Genomic DNA, 17673 nt, shown 5'->3' with positions numbered 1-17673 from the left:
GAAAAATACTGTTCCAGCAGCATAGACAGGTCTATGCTGACCATAGCCATATATAGTAGTTTTCTGCTTTAAAACTTTATCTCTGTCAAATGAAAACACACACACAAAAATAAAATCAACTAATATATAGTATTCATTGAAAAATTAAGATTCAAAGCTTAAAATCAGCCTCTACTCATTAATGCCAACACTGAGCAGCAATTTTCATTCCTCTTTTGGTTCATAAACAAAGATTACATTACTAAACCATTAATGGAGTAACAGCATGCACATGTTAAAACATCAGAAACACACAATTCAAACTACTTAAATCCAGAGATACTGGGACATATAACTCATCTAGGATCAAACAATCAAATAATTAACAGACTAGTAATGTACAAAGAGACTTTAGCAAGTTGTCCGTTGTGAGCTTGCTGAACGGACAGACAGAACTGGTACATGGACAGTCCCTTGAACTGTCAGTTGGACCATCTGCATTCTCCTGTCTTTATGAAGACAATGGCCCATATGCAGGACTCTTTAGACATCTCTGAATACTAAGCAGTGCTTATTTGTTACTATTTCAAGTAATGGGTTTTTGTTATTCTTCCAAATTAGCACTTCTTTAGAAAAAACAAACACTTGTCCTTACCTGCTTCCTGCCTAATTACGGAGATACACAGAGAGCTTCTGAGGTTGTACACACAACCACAGGAAACTAATGTTAAAAATTAAACACTGTTTTCTAAAAAAGAAACTTTGTATTTCTCAGAATTTGACTGAGAAAGAACACATAATGGTCTAAGTCAGCCCCTCAAAAATAGGTAGCAGGTAATTTTGTTTCTCCCCAGATTGCAAACTGCTTCACCATACATTAGGACCATAATTGCTCATTTCTAAGTTATCAGACCAATGCCTTCCTCATATGGGCTGCAATGTCTGAGGACTTCAGAGTCAATGTGGAGCATATTGCACATGTTTGCAAACATACTGCTGTCTCCATCAGATAAATGATGATTCAGCCCAGACAGGTACAAGTCTGATGTACTGAATTTCAATTAACCATTAATTTAACAACCTTTCACACTATAAGGTACAGAAAAACCCAAGTGAGTAATGATAGCATTCATTTTGATCAATCTTTATCTTTGTTCAGACCTTCCAGTAAAGGAAAACACAATGGAAAGAGAGATATTTATTTTTTCAAATTAACTGGCCTGTTTGAGGCAAATCTGAACTCACCATCCTCACTGGAAAAAAAAACACATGCTCAATATGTGCTCAATAAAATAATATATTCTAGTTAGTTAGAAGTGTAAGCAACAAACATCAATGCCTGCAAATGTAGACTATTCCTCGGCAGAGATCATAGATATGGATTCAGCATGAAAATCTTTATATGAAAGATTTCTTAACTGGTTATTAAGTCATTTTTTATGACGTTAGAACTTTTTGTACATTTGAGACAATTTCTGACTTCTTTCAGTACTGTATCATACACAAAGAAGAATAAAACAGTGTCTGACTGCTTTCTCAGAGATGCCTTATTATTACTAGCTTTTTCCTAAAAAGTATGGTCTGATTACATAGAAACTTAGAAGAAAAATCATTAAGTCACTATCATAAGTAATATATCTGAGGTAAAAGATCAATCAATCAAGTGACTGATTGATAGCCAGCTAGATAAAAAGCCATTTTTCTTTTCTCTCTTTTGCAGCACAATTCAATAGCAAAAGGTTAAACAGAGAAAAAGCATGCAAAAACTTTTTTTTTACTGTTTTCACAGATCGTATCTAAAGTATGAGCCCCTCAGATATATTCCTTGAATCTCTGGCAAAGAACCAGGCACTATTCTTCAGCTAAAAGGCAGTTAGATATCTAAAGAAGAGCTTCATGTTACCTGACATACTTCTAAGTATAATTAGTTAAAGACATAGATGAATCTCCCCCTATCCATACCAGAGAGGTGTTTTAGTCCAACTGAAAAGCTGGACAACTTCATTGTCTAAACAAAAGAGTAAACTTCCTTTATCAGTTCCAAAATACTCAGCTGCGATGCTGTTGACTATGACTAATTGCATTTGGCACAGTTTTAAAAATCTTCAGAGAAGAGAATTCTATTTGCTATATGCAAATACATCATCAGTTCAAATATTTGAAGGTATCAGATTATGATATTTAAAAATGAGAATATTTCTGAATTTTTCTAGAGTCCATTCTTAAGGTAGTTACAAAGCAACTTGGCTGTAGTAACATTGATTAATGTTCACTCTGTGTGTAGAGATCAAAGCAGTTACTAAATACAAACATCCCAACAACAAAAAAACAGCACTTACATTATTTACAACAAAGCTCAATAGTCTCACCTACACAAACCCAAATCTTACCTTTCCTTTCCCACCTCCAAAGCCACACACTTCAGTAAAGCTCACTTTGCTTTGTGAAGCAAACTGTCTAGAGTTTAAGTATGATCAATCTACCCAAGCTACACAGGCTCAGGAAGGAACCTCCTAACCTGCACAATCCTTGTCTCTTTAACCCAGACTCCACTGTAGCAGCACAGGATAAACCTGGAAATTCAACCACTGGGAACACAGAACAGTCTAATACCTGGTACAAAAAACTCTCACTGGCACTACAATCACTGCACAGCCTTTCCACCTCCGAGAAAAGGAGCATAAAATGGCTTATTTTATATTACAAGAAGAGATGAAACATTTCAGGCATAAGACATGAAGAAGGCTACAGATAAGAGCCTGGAAGGAAAGATGATAATTTAATGCCCATAGTCACTTTGGAAAACCCAGCAAAAATATGTTAAACACATTAATACACAACAGAAAAGTAAAGAAGACATGTGCAACATATGGCTGTGTCTTCATTATTGCCAGACTACCATTTGGTACATTACTATTTGGTATGACCAGCACACCATACAAATCTATGCCCAGGCAGGTGCAGACACAATCACATTTAAGTTTGCCTGAGTGCAAGATGCTGTATTCGTGCTGACTTCACACCAGCTGAAGAAACACAAACAATATCTGTTCAGGCACTGTCAGAATCACAGAAAGATGAGCAACATCTGGCAGAGCACAAAGTCTACTAGTGCAGGGTTAACACTAAAACTGGAGATGATAAGTTATGTTTACATGTGTGCTTATGAGTTTTTGATCTGCTGATGCGTGCCCCAAATTTAGACATACCATTGAATCATAGATTCAGTTGGGTTGGAAGAGACCTCTGAGATCATCAAGTCCAACCGTTGATCCAACCCCACTTTGATTACTAGATCATGGCACTCAGTGCCACATCCAGTCTCACCTTAAAAACTTCCAGGGTTGGAGAATCCACCGCCTCCCTGGGCAAGCCATTCCAATGCCTGACCACTCTCTCTGTAAAGAACTTCTTCCTGATATCCAACTTAACCTCCCCCAGCAGAGCTTAAGCCCATGCTCTCTTGTCCTACTGTTAGTTGACTGAGAGACCAATCCCCACCTGGCTACAACATCCTTTCATAGTTGTAGAGACTGATAAGGTCTCCCCTGAGCCTTCTCCAGTTAAACAACTCCAGCTCTCTCAGCTTCTCTTCATAGCACTTGTGCTCCAGCCCCTTCACCAGTCTTGTTGGTCTTCTCTGGACCCGCTCCAGCCCCTCAATATCTTTCCTGAACTCAGGGGCCCAGAAGTGAACACAATACTCAAGGTATGGCCTCACCAGTGCTGAGTACAGGGGAAGAATCACTTTCCTCATCCTGCTGGCCACACTATTCTTAATACAGGCCAGGATCCCATTGGCCCATCATGCCAGTAAAACACAGTCTGCAGGGTAAGAAGTAAAACAGCATCTTCCTCCCTCTATACTTGTCTGTCCTTATCACAGATCTTAGTGCTTTCAGTCTTTAACTCTGCAGGGAATCTCATGTAGCTTGTGGTCATGTCAGCAGTTAAAATATCTATGGTAAATAGGCAGATGGGCAGAGAAATAAAAAAAAAAAATTCTATTAAATACAATTTCACACAGACATAGGAAAAAAATAAAGCAGAAAAGCCAAGTTGAGATTACAGACATAGCTGCTTAGATTGCCTAAATGAGACAATATGTATTATCTCATCTGGCAGTTTAGCATGACTGAAATGAATCATAATTTGCAGTTGATGCCAACTGGCAGGAGGCAAATGTTCCTGGTAATCTTTTTGCTTTATTAAAAAAGTACTTCTGTCCTAAATTATATGAAAAATGGATCGGAGGCTTTCAGTCTAAAAAGTGCAAGATTTGCAGATGCTACTCTGAGCTCCAAACTCACAGAAAAACATGTCTTGAGTTTTTACAATTTAAAAAGACAAATCTAAAATTATGCCAAGTCAAATCTCCTACCCAGTACCTCTGTCTCCAAAAGAAGCAAAAAGCAGATGTCTGGGGAAGAGCATAAGGATAATGTAAGTGTTTAGTCATATTTTCTCCAAATACGCCCATCTCCAATAATTTGTAGCTCAGGGACATTCAAAGCCAGAGGTCATGCTTATGTATTTAATAATGCCCTACAGACTCTTTTTCCACTCACTTTGTCCCTCCTCACTTTGAATCAGTATAGACTTTCCATATCCACAAAATCCTGTAGAGTTACACAACTTAATATATGTGCATGGCAAAACTCCTCTTTTTGCTATTCCAAACCCAACACCTGCTAGTCCATTTTCATGCTCATTAATTCTTGTACTGGGAGAGAAAATGAACAACTGATCCCTAAGCCCCTCGCCATGCCATTCGTGTTTTTATAAAACTATCATCAAATCCCCAGTTGTCTGTTCTCCTCACCAGCTTAACTGTTCTTTGTATGGAAGGTGTTAATGCATCTCTGACTGTCCTTCCCAGTACCTTGCCTTCCACAAATGTTCTTTGTATTCTTCAGTAATCTGCTGGCCCTCTGTAGCAGGCTTTCTGCTCACTGACTTATTCCTCAATATTTTTTTCTAACCTGTGTTCCTATGGACACTTATTTCTGCCAGAATTTTACCTTTCTGTTTTTCTCTTTCACTTACAACTGGTACCTTTTTAACTACACCTACTACCTAAGAAAATGCATTTTTCAATTTTGATTACAAAATGAACTAGTACCAATGTTACAAAATATAGACAATTATGAAGGCCAAGGGATTCTTGTGAAAATTTTACCTCCTGTAAATTAATGAAAAAACAAGAGGAGAAAGGTTTCCCACTGCTCATTACAAGTGGCATAAATTGCTTTCCCCACTCCACAAGACTACCAGAAATCTGATGTTTTTTTCTTTTCACAGGTTCATTAATACACATTGTTAATTTAAATTACTTACACCACACAGAAAATACTTTGTCCCAAAATTTTTTCTCCTCTACATTCCCTTCCTTGTAAAGGTTCATTATCCACAGGGAAAAGAGACAGTTAAAAATTTCATCCCGCTTTTTCAGGTAAGATTTCTGAATAATTTTTTCAGTATTTTCAGGGTCTGTATGATGTGACAAAGGAAGTTATTATATTACCATGCAATGTTAGCCTAGAAAAGGTAGTTTGTTTATTGGAAAAAAACATGACAGCTCAAAATGAGAAACTGGAGGAACTATCTGAAAACACAATGCCATCTTTAGTGACAACATGTGACAACAAGATGCAACAGTTAGGCAGAAATAACCAGCTATAAAGTGATCAGTGAGAGCAATGTCTTAGAAAAGAGTCCTTGGATGAGGATCTTGGATGAGGATCTGAAAGAGTCACTGTGCTGAAAAAAACATCCCCATCGTGTCAGTAAGTATGAAGAGGATTCTATTCTGTTTCATTCAACATTATTAAAGCCTGAAGGGGAACACAGCCTTAATTTGGATGAACAAAAAATAGGTGTGAAGTGATTAAAGGTAACCCTAAGGAAAATAACAAAAATAACTGGTGCATGAAAACCAACACCTGTGAAGTGAGAAGCCACAGGAGTCTATGACAGTTAATAAAATACATTGTAAGAAGAAAAATAATTATTTGGTGTGTCCAAGACAGATGTAGTTGTGACATTAAATTGCAACACGAAAGGTGAGAATTGGATAACATGAGAAGAAACTTTTCTCATAGCATGATGATATAAGGGAGACTGCCGAGTTCCTTAGAATAAGTCACAGATGACAGGTATGGATGATCCTAACCGGACACAGAAGAATGGACTAGGTGACTTCACAAGACCTCTTCAATCCTATCTTTTTAAGAACTTCTTGGGACCTAAGGTAGAATCTGTTCAGTGATTTAACAGCAACAAAATAAAAATGGGGAGGCAGGAGGATGGTTAAAGGGAGCTGTGGGGTTGCCTCGGAAAAAAATTAAGTTACAACCTCCTCACACATGAACTTTTCATTTACACCCTTTCCCCGCCCAACTCCAGGCAGCCTATGGAGAGTGGGAAACGAGCAGCCAAGAGCTGAAGACACTGCTGAAAATGTGGACTTCTATTCTCTGACCTTGCCTGGACATTCTTTAAATCTAGCTTCGAAGCAGAGGCACACTATGCAGAGTACAGTGCACATATAAAAGTGAGACACTTCCAATGCACCCTTAAAGCAACAGACTCTCTACTGCACAATGCACCCAGCAGGCAACAGAAAAACAAGGTAAACTCTGCTGATGTGGGCTGGGGAAGCACCAATAAATTAGAATATTTCTAAGGCTCTGTTTTAGACTGGACTTTCACTCTTTCACGTTAACATGTAGCAGGCTTGCACTAACTAAGCTCAAGAAACACTGGATATTTCTGTACTCCAAATCTGGCTGCGATTAAAGGGAAGCTCTAATTCAAGCTGTCAGGGCTGTCATGGAATGTGGTCTGGGTCACTTAGATGTAAAGATTGGTTGAAGGTAATTACACTGATTTTATGCAGTCATGATCATGACTAATGATTGAATAAACATGTATACGCAACACAAACCTCATGCACATTTCTGCAAACTGGATACCTCTGCTAAATTATCTACCATCTCAGCAGAGCAATCAGCTGGGCTGTCTGTGGAATATCTTGCATGCCAGCTGTCATGTACTATGTCTATTAGTAGCTTAAAGAAAACCTAAAACAGAGAAAAATGAGATCTTTGTTAACTCCTCAAAGGTAAACCATACCAGAGCAACACTAGCCTAAGAAAAATCAAGGCAGAGAGAGAGGGGAAGAAACAAAACAATGCATGAAACTTTTATTATTTTGCCAAACTTGTCCCACCACTTAATGTTGAACTTATAAGTTAAAACAATTTTATAAAAGCACAGAAGCCATCCACAAATATGACTGAATATGAAATTAATATATATGCTGTTATCCCAACATATAGAAACGAAAGAATACATTGCCATATTTAGAGTAGAAGTTACATTTTAATTCTTCTTGTAAACTTTAAATTATTTGGACTTGCCAGTGCAAAATGATGTTCAGGTTTTATTAGGTGCTTGTTCTGAAATCAAATTACAATTACTAGAATTGCAACAATAACCATGAATACTTACTGTCTTATTTTGTGAAGTGAGTTTCATAGAAGGCTGCAAGAACTAGAGCATTTGCCTGAGATATCCTCCAATATTTATATTTTATGCACAGTTCAATATGCATTATTCATCAGTACTAAACAATTGTGCAGAAAAATACTATCATTCCTTGCACACAAAGAATTCTCTAGGGAAATTCTGTACAAATCTTGCTTTAGTTTTCACGACTGTCACTTACTCACTGCCCCTCAGTGGGATGGGGGAGAGAATCAGAAGAGTAAAAGTAAGAAAAAATCACGGGTTGAGATGCACACAGTTTCATAGGTAAAGCAAAAGCTATGCACACAAGCAAAGCAAAACAAGAAATTCATTCACTACTTCCCATGGGCAGGCCAGAGTTCATCCATGTCCAGGAAAGGAGGGCTCCATCACAGCTAACTGTGACTTGGGAAGATAAATGCCATCACTGCAATCGTCCCATCCCCTTTTTCTTTTCACCCAGATTTATATGCTGAGTACATTGTTATAGGGTATGGAATATCCCTGTGGTCAGTTGGGGTGAGCTGTTTTAGCTATGTCCCCTCTCAGCTTCTTGTGCACCCCAAGTCTACTTGCTGACAGGGCATGAGAAGCTAAGAAGTTGATGACTTACCTAAGTACTGCTTAGCAACAAGTAAGTACTGCTTAGCAACAACTAAAACATCAGTGTGCTATCAACATTAGTCTCATACAAAACCCAAAACAGCACTACCTCAGCTCCTAGTAAGGAAATTAACTCTAATCAAGCTGGAAGCAGAACAGCAATAAACTTCAAGTATCTGACAAACTGTACGCTTATCTGCAGCACCTTCTCTTTTACAGGTACTTTAATCACAGGAGCAGGAACTATATTTATATCACATTTCAGTAAAAGACACCATCCCTATATATGAAGATATTTTCAATAGAGACTTCCCTCTCCATAATTTTTATTTGCACAGGATGTATCAAAGCAATACACACTAATACTGCTAAGAGACAAAATAAGAGTAGGTAACCATTAAAATAAAGTTTCTCTCAAACGTGTTTGTCAAAATATAAAACTGGTGCATTATCACCACCATGCAATTTAGCAATGAGATCAGGTTTTGACAAATGAAAGTTCAATGAAAAGTCTGAAAAACCTGTTTACAATGATCCCAGACACAAGCCTTGCAACCTGCAATTCACTGACCTATGTAAACTGATTTGGCTTTCAGATAATCTCCTGGTGAATACTATTGCAAAATCTATAAACACAGATGGCACTAAATGGCACTCTTCTTGCAATCTCAGCAGAAGATCAAATAAATACAGAGACTGATTTTATCCTCCCACTTCACAGGTGATTCTTTCCAAACAGTTTTAAGGGATTATGTTTGGAAGCTGAGCCAAAAACGTTCTACACAAAATCTCGGCCGCCCTGAGAAGTCACACTGCTCAAATGAAGCTGATTTAAAAACTGTATGGCTTTTAATAAACTAATGCAACATTTAATTCAGACCAGGCTCTGGTTATAATTGCTACAATTATCATGTTGACCATTTCTACTAGCAGTAAACTTACAAGATTTTTTCCTAAGGCACCATTAGAGAAAAACCTACTTGGTATCAAAAAGAATCCTGCAAAATGAAAAGGCCAAATACCTACAGTCAAACTTAAGAGAAAGTATCAATTGTACTATTAAAGCCTATTATATTATTTACAAAACTTACTGCTATTCGTCTGGAACAGAGTGACAGCATTAATTTTTACTGGTGAATTATCAGAAATTATGTATGAGAAGACATACAACACATGTAATGTCATCTGTCAGTAAACATGATAAATTAGTGAATTTTAAAGCTAATTCTCTCTGTGTGTGTGTGTGTGTGTGTGTGTGTGTGTGTGTGTGTGTAATTCCAAGACATTTTCACCAGTAAGATGTTAGATACCATGTAGACCACAGGAATCTAACAATACCTTCACAGTCTTCAAGATCAGACAGTACTGAGACAAAGATTTTTGAAATGGAGCACTGACACCAATGCCAAGAGACACTGTACAGCTGCTTCAGCTAACACTACTTCATTAATTGTTTCTGAGTACTAGAAGCTGTTAAAAGTGAAAACGAAAATATTTGAAAATCAGCTTAAAGTACATCTTCCTTATGTGCCTGGGTTCATTATAGTACTCTCACTGGCTGCAACAAAAACTTACACTTTCTCCAAGACACTTTTTCCTCTTCTTACCATATTTCGTTCTCATGGGTCATCATTTATTTGCCATATTTTCACCATGGGCCTGAGATAAACCCTCAAAGAAAACCCCAACCAACAGTATCTCAACCAATATACATAAGAAATGTTTTAAGAAACAAATTGCTGCAGCATTCTCCTTCTGCAGCAACACCTTAAATATTCTGGATTCTCCCTTGATGAGCCCACATCTATCTACACTATACAGCTACAAGCTGAAAAGGACAGTATGATTATGAGAATCAAAAAACAAGGAAGACAGGACAAATAAATATTTAGCAACAGACCATCTTTTTTTTTATTATATACAGTGAATCAGAAATTGTATCCTATTGATTGTGTGAACAGCACAACAGTCTCTATCTTCCACTGTGATTTATTTATGCTCAGTCATGGAAAATATAACTGTCCAATTGCTATTTGTATTGTCATAGTTCAGAATTTCATATACATTCCTGATCCACTCACATAAGTCAGGTACATTGGCAGTCACCTGCTTGCCATTGAAAGCAAATTTATAATTCAATTACTTTTTCATTGTGGATTTTGTTTTCTTTGGAACTGCTCTCCACAAAAATATTTTTAATGAAAATACTTCTGGGAAAATTGATTATTCTCGGATGAACTGACATCGAAGTACTTACCTGTGCTTTATGTATCACTTCCTAAAGTCTGAACATAAGGACAAACAAGGGTAATTAGAAAAGAAATTAAGTTTGCAGATCAGCATTATTTTCCAAAATGCATCAACTGCTTTCAGCAGTAGAACACAAAAATATCACTTTACTTAGAAGACTGTTTAAAAATAAAGTAATAGAACTTGTTTAGACAAGCAGCTTTTAGAGTCTCTGACCACACCGCCCCAGCAGTTTAAAAAGATAACACTATTTTTTTCATCTGGGCTTTATGGATAATCTACATTCAGCTTAATTCCAGTTCATCTGTATGTAGGACAATGATTTTGGAAGAATATATCCTGTTAGTTCCACGTTTCCAGGGCAGATGTCCACAAACCAGGAGAATCCTGTCACTCTTCTGAAAGCTGGAAACCCAGAGGGAAGAAATAATCTAAGCAAAAGTCTTTAGCATTATTTTAACAGACTTGTCAACTATAATCACATCAGCAATTGTCTCTGCATCAAAAAAGGGCTCTGAGAGCCAGTAACACCTTCCAGCCACTCGCCACCTCCACACTTGCTGCCAAATGAGTTCAAAATGCTGACACCCCAAATGATTTATCCTCTAGGCAGAAAGCAAAGAAATGGAAACTGTTGAGGGGGAAGGGAGGCACCAAAAACACAGAGGAAAGCTGCAAATGGGAAGACACAGAAAGCCCTTGTTCATGGGGAAGGAAGGAATGGGGACACAAAAGGGCTTCTCTCATTGCCACCAGCAGTTCAGAAGTTGATCATTGCTCTCCTCCTCACAGGATGGGTGGTGCAGAGTCAGCCAACTTGTGCTTTGCATGAACACACATGTGGGTAGGCAGGAAGGATAGATAGGGACAGTGGAACAGCCATCCTCATCCTTCCACTTCAAGCTTCACCTCGGGCTATTCTGAAGTGAAGGAGTATTTCCTTTTGCTCTTGTAACAAGTTGGCTTTAAGATACTGAGGCGAAAGTCCTAGAAACTGTTTTTTGCCTGCAGTGGATAACCAGAAATCTTACATCAGATAGGAGCTGCCATCCTCTGTTCAACATGTCCCTTTGTGGCAACCACCGCTTCTCTTCTAGTGGGGAGCCCTCCAACAGGTACTGAACGTCTAACAAAGTTGAAGCTTCCGGAAATACAAACTCTGATGAACAATAATTCTGTACTTTAAAACACTCAAGAAAATAATCAATCCTCTTTTTCAAGTAATTATTATTTAAATAGCAATGTCTATACCATATGAAAAATAAACACTGGGTTTCTTGTCTGGTGCCAACTACACAGTCACCTGCAGCTCGACCAGGTTCTGCTGATGCAATAATATGTAGAATTTAGTATGTCACTGTCCTACTGTATTACAAAACACCACAAGCAATTTTCACAGCTACAAGATAGAACATGAAAAAAGATCACAGCGATTATTGATTTCCTTTCAGTCTTTGCCAGAAGTACTCCTGAACCAAACTTACCAGCCCAGCACATTCAAAAGTGACTTTGAATATGTGGAGGAATACTCTGATTAAAGAGGTAACAAAAGTACTCTAACATTCTTATACATAAATGCCATTGCATTCATTCCCAGTGATTTCTAGTACTAGAAGAAAATGACACACCACTGCTACTTGCCTGACATGTGGGTACATCATCATGCAAGCATTTCCCAGAATGCTTAATAAAAACAGATGATTAACTAAAAAAAAAGAGAAAGTGGGCAATTTTCTACATACTGATTAAACTCACTCAGACAAAGAAATTCCATGAAGAAGTCAGCAATGTGATTGAAGTTGGAATAACTACAACTAGCATATGCAATGAAAAAAATCAAGGAATGGTCCCATGAAATTTTGTCTGAGATAAAACTTTCTTGGTAACAACTGTCCTAACAGTCTGTCTATGTCCTGCACCTAACAGTGTGTGAACACGGAGAAAATACTCTAGAATGTGCCCTAGATTAATTTGGATTAAATTTCTGTAGTGCGTTTTATTCAGAAAAATAAAATCGAATATTTATTTCAGTGCCCATGGCATTTCCTAATTAGCTGCTCCTTATGTACAGCATAAATTTTGGCCTCTATGAATTACAGCACTGAGGTTTCTGTGACCAAAGCAAACCCATGAAAACAACAGGGCTTCTTGCAGGTGTGAGCTTGTGCAGGCAGAACTCACTGCAGGACTGTGACTTGAGCACACATCCTCATTAAGGTATCTGTAATGGTGCCAAGGAAGAAAGCCAAACCTTGAAATTAATATGTATAATATTTTCTTCTGGATGAGATCGGCTAGAGTTTTCCAATTGTGATCCGTTATTCCTAATAACATCTCTGATTAGGATGCACCCAATTGCAGTGTCTCATTTGCTTATTGCTGGCTTGGTGTAAACTTACTATGATGGTGCAACCCAGCAGCTCTGCCACCAGGTACCAGCAGTGTGTGCACTTGTCTGGACATAGCACTGCCAGTCCTGCTGTTTTTACTTGATGTTGCTCCAATGCATCCACAACTTCTGAATTATGGGATCCAATCTCAGTGGAGCGTTCTTTTGAAGTGATGCCTAAACCACCAACAAACTTGCACTGGTAACCTGTGTCACCTATACCCTGAAGCGCCCTAAAAAACAAAATACATTCGGAGACACACACATCCTTCCCTCAAAATCTGGGCCCAGAAGGGCACGGCGAAGGAAGAACGCATTGGAAGAGTAAAGGCGTCAAGGTGAACTTTCAACCCTCTCTCCCCACGGCAGCTCGCGGAGAGAGGAGAAGCCTCCGCCCATCACCCACCGCAGAGGTGCAGGTGGCCCGCGCTGCCTGTCCCGCAGGGAGCCGGCCGAGGGCTGCCCCGCTCCCGCTGCCCGCGCTCCCCGTCCCGCACGGAGCCGGCCGGGGGCGCCCCCACCCGTTCCGCTGCTCCCGCGCCCCGTCCCCGCCCCGCTGCTTGCGGTGCCCAGCGAGCGCGGCCGCCCCGTCGCTCTCCGCCGGCGTGCGCGCGGAGCCCGGCCCGCTGAGCCCCGCCGGGCCGGCTGCTCTGCCGGCCCCGCCGCGCTGCAGGGAGTCAGCGGGGGAAGGGGGCAGAGGGAAAGGAGGTAGCGGGGGAAGGGGACAGCCGGGGGAAGGGGACAGCCGGAGGAAGGGGGCAGCCTGGAGGATCCGGGCGTCCCGCCGGGTCGCGCCCGAGTCCCCACTGCGCTCCTTGAGGGGAAGGCGCCCGAGTGCCCTCCCAGTCGCCGCTGCCCCAGCGCACGCCGGGCGGCTCTGGCCGGCGTCACAGCCCCGTCTCGGCCGCCACCTCCCAGCCGTACCCGTCTGGCCGCGGCGGCTCCCCGGCCCGTCCTGCTCCAGCCCCAGCCCGGGGGAGCGGCAGCGCGGCCGCCCCTCGGGCAATGAATGGAAGCACACGCAGCGGTCCCCGTCCTCCCGCCCTGCCGTCCGCCCTCCCTCCCCACTCCGCACAACTTCAGAGGCCCGCCGCCTCACCTTGGTCGGGCAGAGGTGGCTCCGCCGCGCTGGAGCTCCGCTCTCGCCGCCGCCTCCGGCCCGCGACTCGCGGGGCTCGTCCTTTTCGGCTCCCACCGCGATCATGCACCGAGGGAGCAGGAACTGAATCACTGCGACCGCCGACCCGGCAGCCCTCAGCCGGAGGGAGGGAGCGAGCCGCGGCGAGGGGCGGGGAGGGATGGGCCGCGGCCGCCCTGCCCTGCCCAGGACCGGCCCCTCTCCCTGACGTCCCCCGCTCACACCTCAGGGAAGCGCCCGCAGCGGTGCTGGGCGAGGGGGGAGAGGCTTGGTGTGCCTGGGTCAGTATCACAGCTGCGGAGAGAGGCTCTGGAAACAGCCTAAGTAAGCGCTACCCTGTTGTCCTGGCGTTTGAATAACCAAGGGCTCTCCACCTGCCCGCTCCGACGGAGCCGGCTGGGAACGGGCGCTGGGCTGCGCCACGAGCGGGGTCAGACCCAGCACTGCCTGTCGCGCTTGGCACCGCGGTCCGTCAGCTCCGCTGCATCCAGCCATGCACTGAATGGAAAGCAAGAATGGTAAACACCAACTTCCCCTATCTCCAAACATTCCTCTTAAGTGTAGACCTTCTGCAATATAATTTACATTGCATGAAAATGTCTAAAAAAATGCCTGCAACGCTTCTGTTTTCGAACTTTCTCCCCATGGAACAAATAATTTCCCACCAGTTTCCCTTTCAAGTCACAGTTAACTCTCTTCCAGTTTCAAAGCAGCATTCTGATGACTCAGGCTTTTCCAGAACTTCATAATTTTGGAAATATCTTAAGAAGTCTAGAGCCAAGCACATACATATCTGCAAGTAGTGACGCTCATTTAAAGGATCTGCAGAGAAAATTAAGGTTTAGGCTTGGACATGTCTCTGCATGCCTCTGCTATCCCCTGCTTGTTGCATCCTTGTGCAATATGCTGTTCGTTGCAAGTGTATGACAGGTGCTAACTTCATACAGCCCATCTCAGTGTCAGCTCCACTTGCTAGATGGGAACTGGCTGTTGCAATAGATAAAACCAGCTACTAAGTGGGTCAATAAAATAAATTACTCTGTGTGTCTCAGAGACATAAATGAAGTGCTACACCAGTGCAAAACTTAATTTGCTGCATAATAATCTGTTCTCGTGGGAAAAAGTAAGGAGTTATTTTTTCACAGCTATCAGAATGGTATCTTTTGCAAACTTTGCTTTCACTTGAAACTATGGCTTTGGACTGAATTACCCTTTCACTGTGATGATGCAGAGGGATCAGTACAAGTTGGTCCTGCTGACTGCTGGCACTCAGAAGCCTTCAATTGTCAAAGCATATTCCATCTGACTGGACTCAGTTAGTGGATCTGTGCTTTTTTACTTGGTGTCCACTGCTCAGAAAACCAAAGGTCAGTTAATGTTTTTTGAAGTACATAGGTTGAGGAAGAAAAAAGGACAACCCCCCAAGAATTATGTTCCTATGGCAGAAATATTAAAAATATACACAGCTATCTACACTTACTGAGAAGAGAGGATATGCTTTCATGTCTGATTATTGTCTGAACTTGTATCCTTACATTACTTTTCCTCTTTCTGGACAGGTTATCAAATGAAACATTCTAAAACAGGTTTCATTATACATATTTTTGTTTGTTCCCATTAAAGACTCTGAAAATTCATTTGCTACAAGAAAAAGGGTGTCTTTGTAAAATTGAACTCTCTGTGACCTCTGAGAGCAGCTACTTTAACATACAATAGGAGATAACTTAAAAGGTTAATCCAAAATAAACATCTCTTTAAAAAAATATTTTAACCCTAGAGACTTTAAACAAATAATGCAGTGACAACATTATTCAATAACACAAAATTAATGTAATAGTCATATTAGTTTTCAAAAAGCTATGAGGCCTTTTGCATTCCAGTTTTGGAATGCATTTTTGAGCTACTGCCCATAATAGAAGGGTCTGCTGCTTTTGGATCAGTGTTTTCTGAAACAAATGTTCCATGCTGTTTCAAAAAGATGTGATAGAAACATAATAGTCCATCAATAACACAAAACCAAAAAAGTATAAAATCTGCCTTGAAAATATGCATGTAGCAAGTATCAGGTTTCTCACTGATCACCTATTATTTTTTAAAATGATAAAGTGAAATGCTAATAATTGATTTAATAAAGCTTACCTGTAATGAAAGAAAATAATTATTATTAAGGCATTCCTACTATCTTCATGTATGAAGTCCACTTTTAAACCTAGACACCTGTGTGTGTCCAAATCACATGCAAGTCTCACAGCAAGTAACAGACTGGATAAAGAGTAGTGATGTTGTGATGGCTGCTGCAATAGTGGATCCAGTGTGCAGCAGCAGATTCTTATTCCTCCTCCAATAATTATAAACAAAATTGTTTGCTATTTAAAAATACACAGTAGGAACAATTACACAGTGCTGCTGTCAGTGAGTGGTAATGTGCAGGTTCAACCACTGGACAGGGTCTTTACCAATGGGAATGAAGACACCTGATAATAAGCAAAAGATAACCCACAAAACACTCTGATAAAGTTTTTAAGAAACTCATTACAGACTCAAAGAGTAATGCAACCTGGCTTAGAACATTTTAATTTGGGCTAACAGATAGTCTGACCCCATCGGATGGTGTCTTGTCCTCAGCATATATTGTTACAAATACTTGTGACATACTAGCCCGGATACAGAAACTTACGTGGCAGGCTCAATTCATCAGGTTGTGAGGGTGAATGAGCCTGTGGCTTAGCAAAACAGCCAGAACAGGCAGTTTTCAGTAAGAGGTAGGAAACAGAAGTCTAAAATCCCCTGATTCAGCCTGGAAGGCCAAGGATTGGGACCCAGACAGATCTAAGCATAGCATATCATTTTCTTAATCTGCACTTCTTATTTATTCAGAGTTGGTGTGAAGAACTTGGTATTTCCTTCTATTGAAGTAGTAAGGTATTAATGCTAACTAATTACTATATTGGCTTTGATGTGCAGCTCTAAACGTTTTTATTTTGCTTATCTGAAGCCAAACTGCACAAACAAATAACTCATCACCAGAACTTAGCACACATGCATTATCCAAACAGGAAATAGAGATGTCAAACAAGCACACTGTGGATTAAAAAATGATATTATGTTTTTTCCTCTTGCTCATAGATCTTCCAAAGTATTAACTTTGTAGGTATTAATTTGTTTAGACAGTTTTCCTCCCTAAACATTGGTTTACTTATAGCCCCAGATAGTACTACCTGACCTCATTTTGATTGATCGATTTGAATTCTCCACAGACTGCTAGAATGAAGGATTATTTTACTCTGAAATTTCCTGAAGTTCACCTGAACAAATATAGCCTTGGATGTGGCCCAGAAAACATTCTCTGAAGGTTGTAAGAATAGAATATAGACAGGGCAGACAAAACAGGACAGCAGACAGTACAACCAAAGAGACTACGACATCCAAATAACTAGAAAATAACATATAGGTTGGAAAGAAGAACAGACACTATTTGGCTCAAAATGAAGTTCTCACTTAGTCTGTGAATAGTCACTGGAAACTATTACAAATATTGGAAAAGATACAAAAATGTCTTTATGGTACCTACAAAAAGCTACAATTGAACACAGGGAATATCATGTAAGCACACCGCAATTAAAAGAGACTAAGCAGCAAATCAATCTCCATTTTTTAAGCTTCAGATATATTCATATTAACTTGTTCCCTCATTGTATTTGCTTCTCTGTTTCTTTTTGTTATTGAGTTTGTTTGTTGGTTTGTTGGTTTTTTGCTGTTTTTTTTTTTTAAGTGGCTGCTCTTC

The 17673-nt window shown here is 40.4% G+C and overlaps 1 protein-coding gene across 2 annotated transcripts in view; it reads right to left on the bottom strand.

Annotated features, from left to right (window-relative positions):
- The window catches only part of LHFPL2 (LHFPL tetraspan subfamily member 2), a 122195-nt gene extending 108169 nt beyond the window's left edge, over window positions 1–14026 (bottom strand). For both annotated transcript variants that reach the window (XM_071581122.1, XM_071581123.1), the window contains exon 1: window positions 13851–14026. The gene's annotated coding sequence lies outside the window, so the exon portion shown is untranslated. The remainder of the gene's footprint in view (window positions 1–13850) is intronic.
- Between the last annotated feature and the right edge of the window lie 3647 nt (window positions 14027–17673).

Source organism: Pithys albifrons, chromosome Z (genome assembly GCF_047495875.1).
Source record: "Pithys albifrons albifrons isolate INPA30051 chromosome Z, PitAlb_v1, whole genome shotgun sequence".
Classification (NCBI taxonomy): domain Eukaryota; kingdom Metazoa; phylum Chordata; class Aves; order Passeriformes; family Thamnophilidae; genus Pithys; species Pithys albifrons.
The sequence above is the reverse complement of the archived record's forward strand: the minus strand, read 5'-3'. Positions and strand labels throughout refer to the sequence as shown.